Raw genomic sequence first — 11,850 nt, forward strand, 5'->3', positions numbered from 1 at the left:
GGCGCGCTCGTTTGTGGAAGATTAAGAAAAAGAAGTGCGTCGAACTGGGGGCCCTCATTGCCTGGCTCCTTGGCTGTTTCTCAATGCATATATCTTTAATTCTCTTTTATAAATGTATTTCTCCCTGTTACAATAATATGCCAAAATTTAAAAACCTTGAACGATTCACAAATTCCGGAGAACTTCAGATCTGCGCGGTGCGCTGTAATTGGACAAAGGCGTTATCAAAGTGGCCATAATTACTAGCGCAACAAAATTATGCGCGGTGTTTTTAATGATTTTGAAAGCTGAGGTAGTGTAGAATAGGCGGAAGAAGTTTAAACAGTGTTAAAACAGTTTTTTTTATTTTCCTAAGAAATTTTCAATGTTCGCTGTTTTCTGTAAATTAGCGCTATCGTATCTGTAATTCAAATGTCACAAAAATATAAGCTTTACCTGTTTGCGGATAACTATGCTGAGAACATAGTGTGGAATTATTGCTGCTCTACCATGAACCTTTTATGAAACAAAGGCCTGGAATTAAGGAAAATTTCGTTTCTTGGGCCGATCTTGAGAATTTTTATAAAAACATCTACTTTTACCGGAATAGCGAAAATTAACTGAATGCAAATAAAAACATGTATATATTCAGTCAGATAATTTTCAGCTAGCTAACTTGAACATAGTTTGTGTAATCTATAACTAAATTTGGCCAGAACAGCAGAGAAGCTCGGAACTCCGCCTCTTCGATATTATTAATTAGTCATCATGCAACAATATATAATATTTTGAAGTAAATATAAAAGGTCGAACGACCGTCTATTGTTCGATCATAGGTGGAAGCGGGAGGGGAAAGATGACGTGCGCATTTGTCGATGCACCAACTGTATAGATTTACGCAACGTTGTGGATGGTAGATGGGTAGGCTTTCTATTTTTTTTTTTAGAAAATGATATGTGCGTGGTTCGCTTGAAGGAACAATGCTTTTGCGAACAGAAAGAAACTATTTATTAGACCTCGACTAGAGCGGTGCGCGCTGGCGGCCGCTCATCGGCGCGGTCCAATCTGTGGGAACGGCTGGCCGATGCAGACAGGAGAGGGCTGAGGTAGAGGAGGAAAGGAACGTCGAGAAGGTCGTTGGTCCTTCGTTCCCACGCGCAGCCCTTGCGAACACAACACCGCGGCGGGAATTGACGCGCACTGGTTGAGCAGTTCATTGTTCCACCTCGTCTACGAATCCCCCGCTGCGCGGCTGTGCGGCCTCCTCCCGAAGCGTTCATTTCAGAGCTTGATGAAGACGCTACAAGACTTGCGACTGGTTCTTATACCTTTCTTTAATTGCTTCCCTCGTTAATTTTCTTATTCATTGTGCTGTGTATAATTTTTTTCTTGCGCCTATATACGTTACATGTGCTCCGGTTTGTGCTTGCTACATATCTGTGAATAGTAGAGCTGTGAAATGTCGCTGGAGTACGGATTACAGCAACGGCGGGAAACCATCGGCATTCTCGGACTCAGTGAAAGCCGTCATCTTAGACCGTGAGTATATGCCTAGTCGTGGCTTCACATAGGCTCCGCTCGTCCGCTTCTGTTCATGGCCGCATTCCAAGGGCGCTGCAACACGAAAGAGCCGCAGCAGTTGAGCCGACCAGTTTGGCTGTTACCTGCCCATAGCAACGACTGCCTCGTAGTGCCAACTATTCTGGTCGCTGTCGAGGAGCGGAAAAGGGATCCTCCTGCACTGCCACGGCTGGAATAGCTCCACCAGCAAAATTACCAGCATGCCTGTGCAACAACCATTTGCTCGCCGTATCCAAGTTCGATTAGAACCACCTCAAGTACTTTCTGCGCACAGCTCAGTCTCATCAGTATCACACGTGTTCTGAATCTAATTCCGACACCGCTGCAGTATATGGTCCTGACGGCCCCCTACAGCTTGCAAGTCTCATCTGGAACCTGCCAGGGGCGTTGAAGGGGGAGGCCCCGAAGACGAGCCTAGTCGTGGCTTCACATAGGCTCCGCTCGTCCGCTTCTGTTCATGGCCGCATTCCAAGGGCGCTGCAACACGAAAGAGCCGCAGCAGTTGAGCCGACCAGTTTGGCTGTTACCTGCCCATAGCAAAGACGGACCTGTGGCGCTAATATGAGCGCCGTCGGGGAAGCTCTAAAGGGGCTCTCTCGTCATGGCTGCAAGCGTTCCTGCCAGAAAACAATTTCTCCCTGCCGTGGCCTCCGGACAAGCTGACAAAATAAATTGTCACCTTTGCAGCATGCCATTGCTTCATAATTGGTTCTATATAATCTCCTACCAGTCCCAAATGTTCTCTTTCCGTATTCTCCTCGAAATAACTGCGCGAAGCATGACTTAAGAACTAAGCGAATTTTCGTCCGGGTTACATGCAAGCAAGTGCGTGGACTTATTTACTGGCTGCGATATGAACAACATTTGCGCCGAAAATAGAGAAGCCGTGCATAACAGGTGTGTGTGCCACCAACGCGCGACAGAACACTACCGGCAGCCATTTGCGCAGTTTTTTGACTGCGCAGCGCGCCGCAATCGATTAGTAACCGAATACTACGCGCTCAGCTTTGTACATATATTTTGGACAGCGTCTTTTCTGCGCGCAGGAAGCCATGTTCGCTCAGTTTTTGGATTTTGTTAAGAGTTAGGGCAGTTTTTTGTTTTCAAATGTGCAGACGATGCTTTGAAAACTGTCCGTGCGGTCTGTGCAAGCGAATTTTACAGTGGGGCAGACGTTGTGTGCGTGATGCCGTTTGATGATTAGGCTATACTTTAGTAATAATGAACCCCCACTTTTATAATGGTTAATATCATATTGAGGATTTGAAAGCCGTGAACAGCGCAAGTGAGCCTATTTTCAAAATTTTCTTAATCGACGCCCCCCTTCTGAGAACGCACCTTCAGGTGAGGGCGCGCTATCAGGAAGCGGCGACAATAGGAGAGCGGTTTCGCAGACGCGCTTCGAAAGCTGAGGAAAATAACAAAACAAGCAAAAAGGAGCATCAGCCGTGTGTGCACTGCGCCCCTATCACTGGAAAGTAAACAACGTGCATGTGGGACACATTGTACAAAAAATTGACGGCCGGTACGAGGCGACCATATCGTCCGAGATATATAGCTCGCGAAGCGCTCGATCACGGCGCGCACTTTAAATGGGACAGGACGTCAGGTCCGCCTGTTCGGCAATTATAGCTCATTGTGCCTCACGTTCTGTATGCATGAAGTGCACGTCACAGCCATCGTACAAAAATTTTAAACCGAAGCAGCGACCCACGTATTCTAATTGTATAGAAAATCATTTGGGAGTAGAAAAGAGCAACTTAAGATGTGCATGGTTCTTTAATGAACAATATGTATAAATGGACGGTTGAATAGTTACAGTAATGGAGTATTGTGCTAATTCTTTACGGCCGTGACCGCTATAAATATTACTCATATTGCTCTTAGCTTTAAGCTCTGGCATTGACAACCCTATCCAAAGAACCGACTAGTAGTGACAGGTTGTTTACAGCTGTTGATGAAAAGGTAGGTCATCATGCTATTATTGCGAGCATATTTGCTCCTTTTTGTACCTTTGTTTATTACAAGCAAAACTTAATTTTGTTCCCTATTCCTAGGGACGCGGCACCTCTTACAACACCCACTGTTCAGTCGCTTTCATTCAAGGTACAAAAAGGAGGAAATGAACATGCACTCATAGGATAGCCTGTCTTACCGTTAACAGCTGCAAATAACACGCCGCAGCAACTTTGGATGAGGTTTTCAATGGGGTTACCTGAGATGCCTAGCAATTTCTGCAATATTTATACCAACCGCTGCAGTGAAACAAAAAAGGTAACACTGCATCACTGTAACTGCTGCATGCACCTTTAAATGTGCCATAATTTTATTGCCTATTCTCATAGACACAGGACCTCTTGCTATTGACTTTGTTCAGTAAGCAACCGTCTTTCATTGCTTCAATTTCTATCTCTCCATCACTTTATTGTTGCTCCGGGTATGATCATTTGATTTTATTGTTCAAATAATAATGTTTTATCATGTGTGGATGATTTAGCCTACACATACATGCTTTCATTTTTTTAGATGTGCATCGGAATGTTTTCTACGTAGAAATGAATCGATTGAGTTGTATCACTGGTGCGAAAACCAACAGTTTGGCACCCCCAGAAGATCTGTGTCCTGTGGTTGGAAGGGGAATAAAGAAGAGGATAATCAGCGGAAAAGCCTGCCTAACAAAAGGTAGCACTGCATCACTGTAACTGCTGCATGCACCTTTAAATGTGCCTTATTTTTATTGCCTATTCTTATAGACGGTGGACCTCTTGCTATTGGCTTTTTGCAGTAAGCAACCGTCTTTCATTGCTTCAATTCCTATCTCTCCACAACTTTCTTGTTGCTTCGAGTGTGATCATTTGATTTTATTGTTCAAATCATATTATTTTATCACGGGTGAATGATTTCGCCTAAACATACATGCTTTCATTTTTTTTTAGGTGCGCATCGAGAGTGTCTTCTACGTAGAAATGGTTCGATTAAGTTGTATCACTGGTGCGAAAACCAACAGTTCGGTACTCCCAGAAGATCTGTGTCCTGTGGATGGCAAGGGTATATAGAAGAGGATATACAGTGGAAAAGCCTGCCTAAAAACTTACAAAGATGACGCAAAAGCGAAATGCTGATCAGGGTGAGTTTCTGATTAGTTCTGTTATCCCACTTCACTTGCTAGGTGATGTGACTATATATGAAGCACCTTAGTATATTTTGTGGTATACTCGCTGAAAATTGTGTAGACATTAAATTTTTCCTCGTTCAATTTTTTGCAGTAACGCACGAATTGGAATAAAGCGAAGTCATCCACGCATCTAATGCCCATAGACATTAGATGCGTGAATGAGTTCATTAATTGTGTTCCTATGTGAACATGCAATAGTTTGTCGAATATATTAATATGGTAAAAGTCGACTTTTTTACTGTTAACCGGAGTAATACATATGCTCCGTATCATAGCTTTATTTGCCTATAGTTTGTGACTGCTTTCTTAAATTGTATTCTGCAGAGTACACGTGTGTCATCCCGTACGCCTAGTTAACTCGCGAACAATTTGCAATCGAATGCCTTTTGTGATGTTGTTTCAGCTACAAATAACGAATGACAGTTGTGACAATATAGGTAGCTTTAGGTACAACGTGTAGCGCGGAAATCTTTAGTATATATGGTGATATATTTATTCACCGCATTGCCTAAACCAGCCTGTTTGAAGAGACGAAATGAAAACAAATATGGATGTCTTTGGACAGGAACAGTAATCGTGGAGTCATGACCATTTTGTTTTAATTAAATTTCCCTATGTCGTGGGCTAATCTCTCGACACAAAGGAAACTTTAGGTTTTCAAGACGCGGCGTAGTTTTCTCAGAAAAAAAAAAAAAAAACGCCTATCACTTAAGCTGGAAAACCCCGTTTTTGTCATTTCAAAATGTTGCACGTTTGGAGGCCTGCTGCTTGCGCACTAAAATTTTGTCATCCATTGTTTTTTACTCACCACATCAACATAACTTTTATTTGTACAAGAAGTATTGAAAGCTTGTTTCATTGATGCAGTTGATTTAGTAAAATATTGCAAACTTTGCTTCAAGCGCAACGCGCTACAAAAATGTTTATTTTCAACCTTACATACTGGCGTAATGCGTTACGTTGTTTGCACTAAAATATTCTGTCTTTATTACGCAGGTTATATTGTTAATTTAAGGCAGAATCTGGAGATCTAAGCTGCTATGTGTGTTCTCTGTAACGCTGGAAAGCAATTTGCTTATGATTGCATTATAAAAAATTACACATTTAAAAACCATCTTCAAAAATATAGTATTGTTAGTTATGGTCAAAGCTGAGAAGTGGAATAATATATTAATAGACTAGATTGAATACTACTGCACCTAGAAATAAAAAAGAATGAAAGACAGAGAAAAAGTGCAGCCTTCACTTGCGTTCTGCCATGAAATTGACAGAAATAGCGAATTAATACCGTTTTAAGCTAGATTATATCCTTGCTGACAAGCAGAAAAAGGCTTTATTAGCGCTGACAAGACTTTAAATTTTACTTACAGTAAAATGTAACTAAATTGAGCAAATACTAAATTGAAGTTTTGATGCCTACTCTATAAGGGGGAGTCATATAAGCAAATCTATAGATTAAAAACAGGCATTTTTATATTTCTAATTTTACATTTTGCAGAATTCAATATATTTACTGACTCATATTAACAAAGTACTTTGGATTGTTTCCACAGATTTCGATAAAAATCGATGTTGCGGCATTTTCTTCAGTCCTAATCAGTTTTCCTTATTTTACCATTTTTTTTAAATTTTGGCCAATTTAAATATTATATGTAGAAAAAAACAAACCTAGAGCTTCAAGTTTTTCCAGGAATAAAGAATGGAACCTAGATAATGCAGAGAAATAGTTTCAGTGCCAGGATAGCATTGGATCTTGCAAGAATGCAGGCTGAATTTGGCCATTATCAGGACAAGCACTTGGTTTAATATTTAATGTTATATTTTTAAACAATATAACGCAACACTTTTTAGTCCGCGATATTGTTGAGGTACTGAAGATTCTTGAGAGGTATTTGAAGATCGAAGATCTTTTTTTTAATCACAGCAAATTTACTCTTTACTGCTGTTTTCGAATTTTGGGCAATTTTTATGTGTTGTGTAGAACACACCTAGCGGTCTGGAGCTCCAAAACATATTTAGTGCAACCGACCTAATGCATCACATTCAAGTATACAAGGTTAAAAATGCATATTTTTACAGCGCATCGCTCCTGAACCAAAGTTTGCGATTTTTTAATAACTCAACTGCAAAAACAAAACGTGTTCCTAAAACTGTTTGTATATGTAAAACCCGCATATATTTTGTGAGTAAAAAATAGTAAATGACAAAATCATGGTATCTAAATTTGCAACACTTTGAAATGGCAAAAGCAGCGTTTTCTACCCCTAAAGATATACTGTAATATTTTTGTTGTTTTCGAAGAAACTACGCCGTATCTTGCAAAACTAAGGTTAATTCCTTTGTGTCTAGATATTTGCCCACCACATATAAAAATTTCATTTGAAACGAAAGATGGTCATGGGACCTCTATTATGTTTCTTATTAAGGCACCCATATACGCTGTGAGAAAGCCACTATCAAGGGCTTATTTTTAAAATTACATATTTCGAACGGTTGGGTCATCTAAGAAAATTTGAAAGCTAGGCACACCTTCGGTGTCGCCAGCCCTCACTTTCTGTTACAGCTGCACTTGCGAAGCTGAATTAATACGTTGAGTACTTTATTTTAGCCACGAATATTGGTGTCAATTTTAAAGAAAGACCGCAGTGACGCGATTCTCGTAATATTTGTAAGTGAAATCTGTAAAGCTTACAAATATACCTATATGTATGATCTCATGCAGGTTTTATTCAAGTTACATTACACCTGTTGTGCTTGATAGCTTGAGCCAAGGGTTAGAAATAAACCATTAGAAACAGGCGATGGAAACCGATGACGCATTGCCGGCAGCCTCTTAGGACAGCACAGTAAAGTTTTATTTTGTACTTAGGGAAGTGAGGTTATTCGCTCCAAGCACTAAATATTCACTTTAGCCAATAAATACGACTTACAGAGTCGGTGAGCACGTTCGGAAACCTCTGTTTCGATATTGGCGGTTAGAAACCTCATGTGTACTTTTTTTTTCTATCTGCAGTGTTATGTAGATACCGGTTATGTAGATACCGAAACCGTTACCAGCCCATTCGCACACCTCAATTGTGCTGCTCTCAACGTTATTTTGAGCGGACCAAACAACCTGCCGCTATAATGGCTGGTCCCATGCCTCGCGTTAGCCCTTTGGCGCACATGAAGGCGCGAGTTACACTGAGCGCGCTGAACTTTGCAGTGAGGATAATGACTACAAAGCGGTAAGGATACAAATGAGTGGAACATTATTTTTCAGCTGTAAAGTACAAATACGGTCTTGTTGAACGGTTGGGCTGGCGCGGACAAAGAAACCATAGGCAACTTATAGGTCTAACGCTACCAGGGCTATCGAGCCAAGTCAAGGCCTCAATTGTATTATCCGGCAATCTGATTTTTGTATTTTCGGGGTTTCCTATTGTATCTGGGGAACGAAATCCAGACGTGATGGTTCTTTATCGCTAATAATGAAACGTGGTTTGTGCCGGTACTCTTCAAAGTAGCAACACCATTTATTGTGTAAGTCATTAATCAGTAATTTAGGTAAATAATGTCAATTAATGATTCCAAACAAAACCTTTTCTGTGGCGCTCAAGGTAGCTTCCAGCAATATGTATCTGGTTTCCTTCCCCTGCCTCGGAAATGTCTTTTTTATCCCTTGGATCAAATTTGCTTGGACAAGCAGTATATGTGTAAAAATGGTGCACCTCATATTTCAAATGACTTCAGATATCATCAGATGACTACATCACTACTGATACCACTGAAGGTCCTTATAATTGCTTGAGTGACAGCCTTTTATCATTTTAACAGGCTAGGAAACTCATATGAATACGTAATGAAGGCTGATATTTTCTGTCGTATATTTTCTAGGATGCCTGAGGAGAGGCAGCGTGTACCTGAGTGACGTCCTCTCCAGGGAGACCGCGGCAGCAATCAAGCGATGGCTCGTGACAATGAAGTAATAGGACGGCGGGCACAACGAGCAGGGAAACGTGACATCTTCAACTCAGTCTAGTAGCTGAAAGCCAGAATAAATTGATGTGAAGCCTCACAAACTTAGCTGTGCCATTTTTTTATTAGCAGGGCTTTGAGCATGTTTCGAATATTTAAGAAAAACCAATAAAAGTGCTGTTTAAACCTACATTTGCGAATGCTCAGGCTTTTTTGAGCTACATACGTATGGGTTTCTTTTCACCTGCCCGGAGAACACCATTACTGATGCCACAAAGTTAGAGCCCGCTTGGAGGAGAAGATGCGCATCTCAAAATACTGCTGCAGCGCTAATTTTCCATGCACAATTGAACTGCAGACGTTTTAATGGGTACACCGTATGCCATGGATGAGTAGGCCACTAATTATACATGGATAAACCACCGGGCAGCGTGTACCGCCGAAGTGGTTGGGCCATGTGTGGGTAAGCCATGGCCCATATGCATGACCCTAGCACGGCAGTAGGCTGGCCAAGTCGGCCATACTCGTTGGCCCGAGGTCCACCGCCGACGGTGGATAAACCACCGGCCAGCGAGTACCGCCGAAGTGGTTGGGCCATGTGTGGGTAAGCCATGGCCCATTCATGACCCTAGCGCGGCAGTAGGCTGGTCAAGTCGGTAAGCCATGGCCCATGCATGACCCTAGCGCGGCAATAGGCTGGCCAAGTCGGCCGTACTCGTCGGCCCGAGGTCGATTGCCGATGATCGGCCGTTCTTAGGCCATTGTCAATCCCCGACCTCGGGCTGAGGTAGGTGGCCTAGGTCGGCCCGGTGAGTTTCAGTCGGCCATATTGGCAAGGGCCGAGTGCGGGCCGACCATAGGCTTGCCGCTTGGGATCATCCTTGCGCTAGACAAAGATAATTACGATCTGTTTCTCTAGCGCCAGGCATAACGTTGCAATTGGTGTACTCAGCAGGGGAGGAAATCGGAGAAATAGGGGTCTGATTCCCGCTGGAGATAATAGTGGCAGTAGAGCCTTGGTTGTATGACATCCGCGACGATGCACACGCGCCGTGCCTGACGTCACGCATTACGCCACATGTGGCGCAACACCATATCGATGGTGCATGGTCTTCGCTTATGCCACATTTCGTCGTCTGTCTCATTGAAGGTGAAAGGTGAGTCGTCACTCACCTTCTTCCGAGTCGTCGTAGTGAAGCTTTCACTTCAAAAAGACGACTGGCTTCGAAGTAGTGTGAAGGCCTGGCTGAAGTTGTTAAGGGCATCGTAGCGATTACGCGTTGCTGTGGTCTGCAACGGGCACGTTTTGCTAAGTTGCTCCCTTTAAGCAGGAAAGACTCCCAGTAGCAGTGCAGATGCCATGGGCGAATATGTAAAACTCATGAATGAATTATGATGCTCTGTTTCCAGTAATCGGTGTTAGGGAACCCGGAATGCACAAGAGGGACACGAATATTTTCGAAACTGTGCCCTGGAAGACGCAGGTGTGTGCAAAGGTGCAAATCGGGTAAGGATGGCACATAGGCTTTGTAATAATTAAAGCAGAAGCGAAGAGATGTCTTGGTCTTGCCGATTTACTCTTACTAACAAACCTCACAATACAGTTATCCACTTTGAGTAAGAGTCGGGGTCCTAATTTATGTAAAACATAAACTTCTTGGACTTTGAGCGTGACCCCAGTGTCTGATATTGGCCGATGCGGGTCAGAGAAATAACTCAAGTTACTGACATTGTAGTGGAAATCAAGAAGAAGAAATGGGCATGGGCAGGACATGTATTGCGAAGAAAGGATAACCGATGGTCGCTTAGGGTAACAAACTGGATTCCAAGGGAAGGAAAGCGTAGCAGGGGACGGCAGAAAGTTAGGTGGGCGGATGAGGTTAAGAAGTTCGCAGGGGTGAAGTGGATGCAGCTAGCACAGACCTGGGTTAATTGGAGAAATATGGGAGAGGCCTTCGCCCTGCAGTAGGTATAGTCAGGCTCATGATAACGATGATTGGCAGGAAGGTTTTCCGCATGGATGACATCCAACCCGGTTGGATGTCTAATGCCGTTCGAGCATTGTGCAGCGCGCATCTTCCCGAGAAGTAAAACTTCGCGCCCCTCGATTGATAGCTCCTTTCGTTAAGTTCCGCATCATCACCACGTTTGCACAAGATATCTGGCCCTACATGGACATATTAGGCGCCTCACTCTGAGGTTCATGAGATCCTTTACATTTTCAGTTTAATGGGAATTATCGTGAAGTAATTGCGGTTTTGTGGCGAAAGCTTCACTGCGCTAGGTTTTCAAGCTGGCGGCGTGACACGTGGCAGCGTAGCATCATGGAAGGCGAGGGCGAGAAAAAGAAGACGAAGAAAGCGAAGAAGACGGAGAAAAAGAAAAAGAAGAAGAGGAAAAGAAAAAATAGAAGAAGATCGCGCGGTCACCCGCAGCTAATGTTTTCGCTCCCCATTCGGTTCAGCAGCGTTGAACCCTTCTTATTTTTTTCTGTTACGCCGAAGGCAAACGATATAGGCTCTTTTCGTATCGCCGTAAAAAGTGTGTCTCGGTACCATCTTCGCCTTTATTCATGCCCCGCACGGGCACTGGCGTGCCTGGGGCCGCATAAATGAAAAGACAACAAAGCATAAGCTATTGTAAATAAAGGTGTCTGATAAGAGAAATGGCGCTAGAGCTATCGCAAAATCAGCGCTTCACTCCTTTAGGGAAATACAAATGACACCTCTAAGCTAACGTCATTGACGTCACTGGGATCATCCGATAGCATCTTGCTAAATAGCATGACGAGCAGTGCGGGTAAACGAGTAGCGCAACCCTTCTCGAATATTTGCAGGAATAGAACTGGTGATACAATGAAAACTGGTGAAAGATGATGCTATCACCATCATCACTATTGGCTTTTTTAAAGGAAGCAACAAGGTATGCACACCAGAACAGAAAAAAATCTTGGTCCCGTCGACAATGACGTTACAAATAGAATAATTTGTTCTTATCCCGGATCCCCCTCTGTGCCGCTCGGCGATTTTAAATTTCTTAACGCCATATCATCTACTCGTTTTTCCTCTCTTAGCCCTGCCAAATGGCTCAGCGGTTAGGGCCGTTGAATACTGATCCCAAATACGCGGAATCGAATGGCGGCCGCGGCGGTCGCTTGT

General features: G+C 43.1%; 1 long non-coding RNA gene across 1 annotated transcript; it reads left to right on the plus strand.

Annotated features, from left to right (window-relative positions):
- Positions 1-1,449: 1,449 nt before the first annotated feature.
- Positions 1,450-4,511, plus strand: LOC146183581 (uncharacterized). Its single transcript, XR_014708491.1, has 3 exons — positions 1,450-1,518; positions 4,087-4,242; positions 4,497-4,511. It is a non-coding gene; the product is annotated as an uncharacterized LOC146183581 (long non-coding RNA).
- Positions 4,512-11,850: the final 7,339 nt, after the last annotated feature.

This window comes from Amblyomma maculatum, chromosome 7, assembly GCF_055883805.1.
Source record: "Amblyomma maculatum isolate TAMU_Amacu chromosome 7, ASM5588380v1, whole genome shotgun sequence".
In the NCBI taxonomy this organism is placed as follows: Eukaryota; Metazoa; Arthropoda; class Arachnida; order Ixodida; family Ixodidae; genus Amblyomma; species Amblyomma maculatum.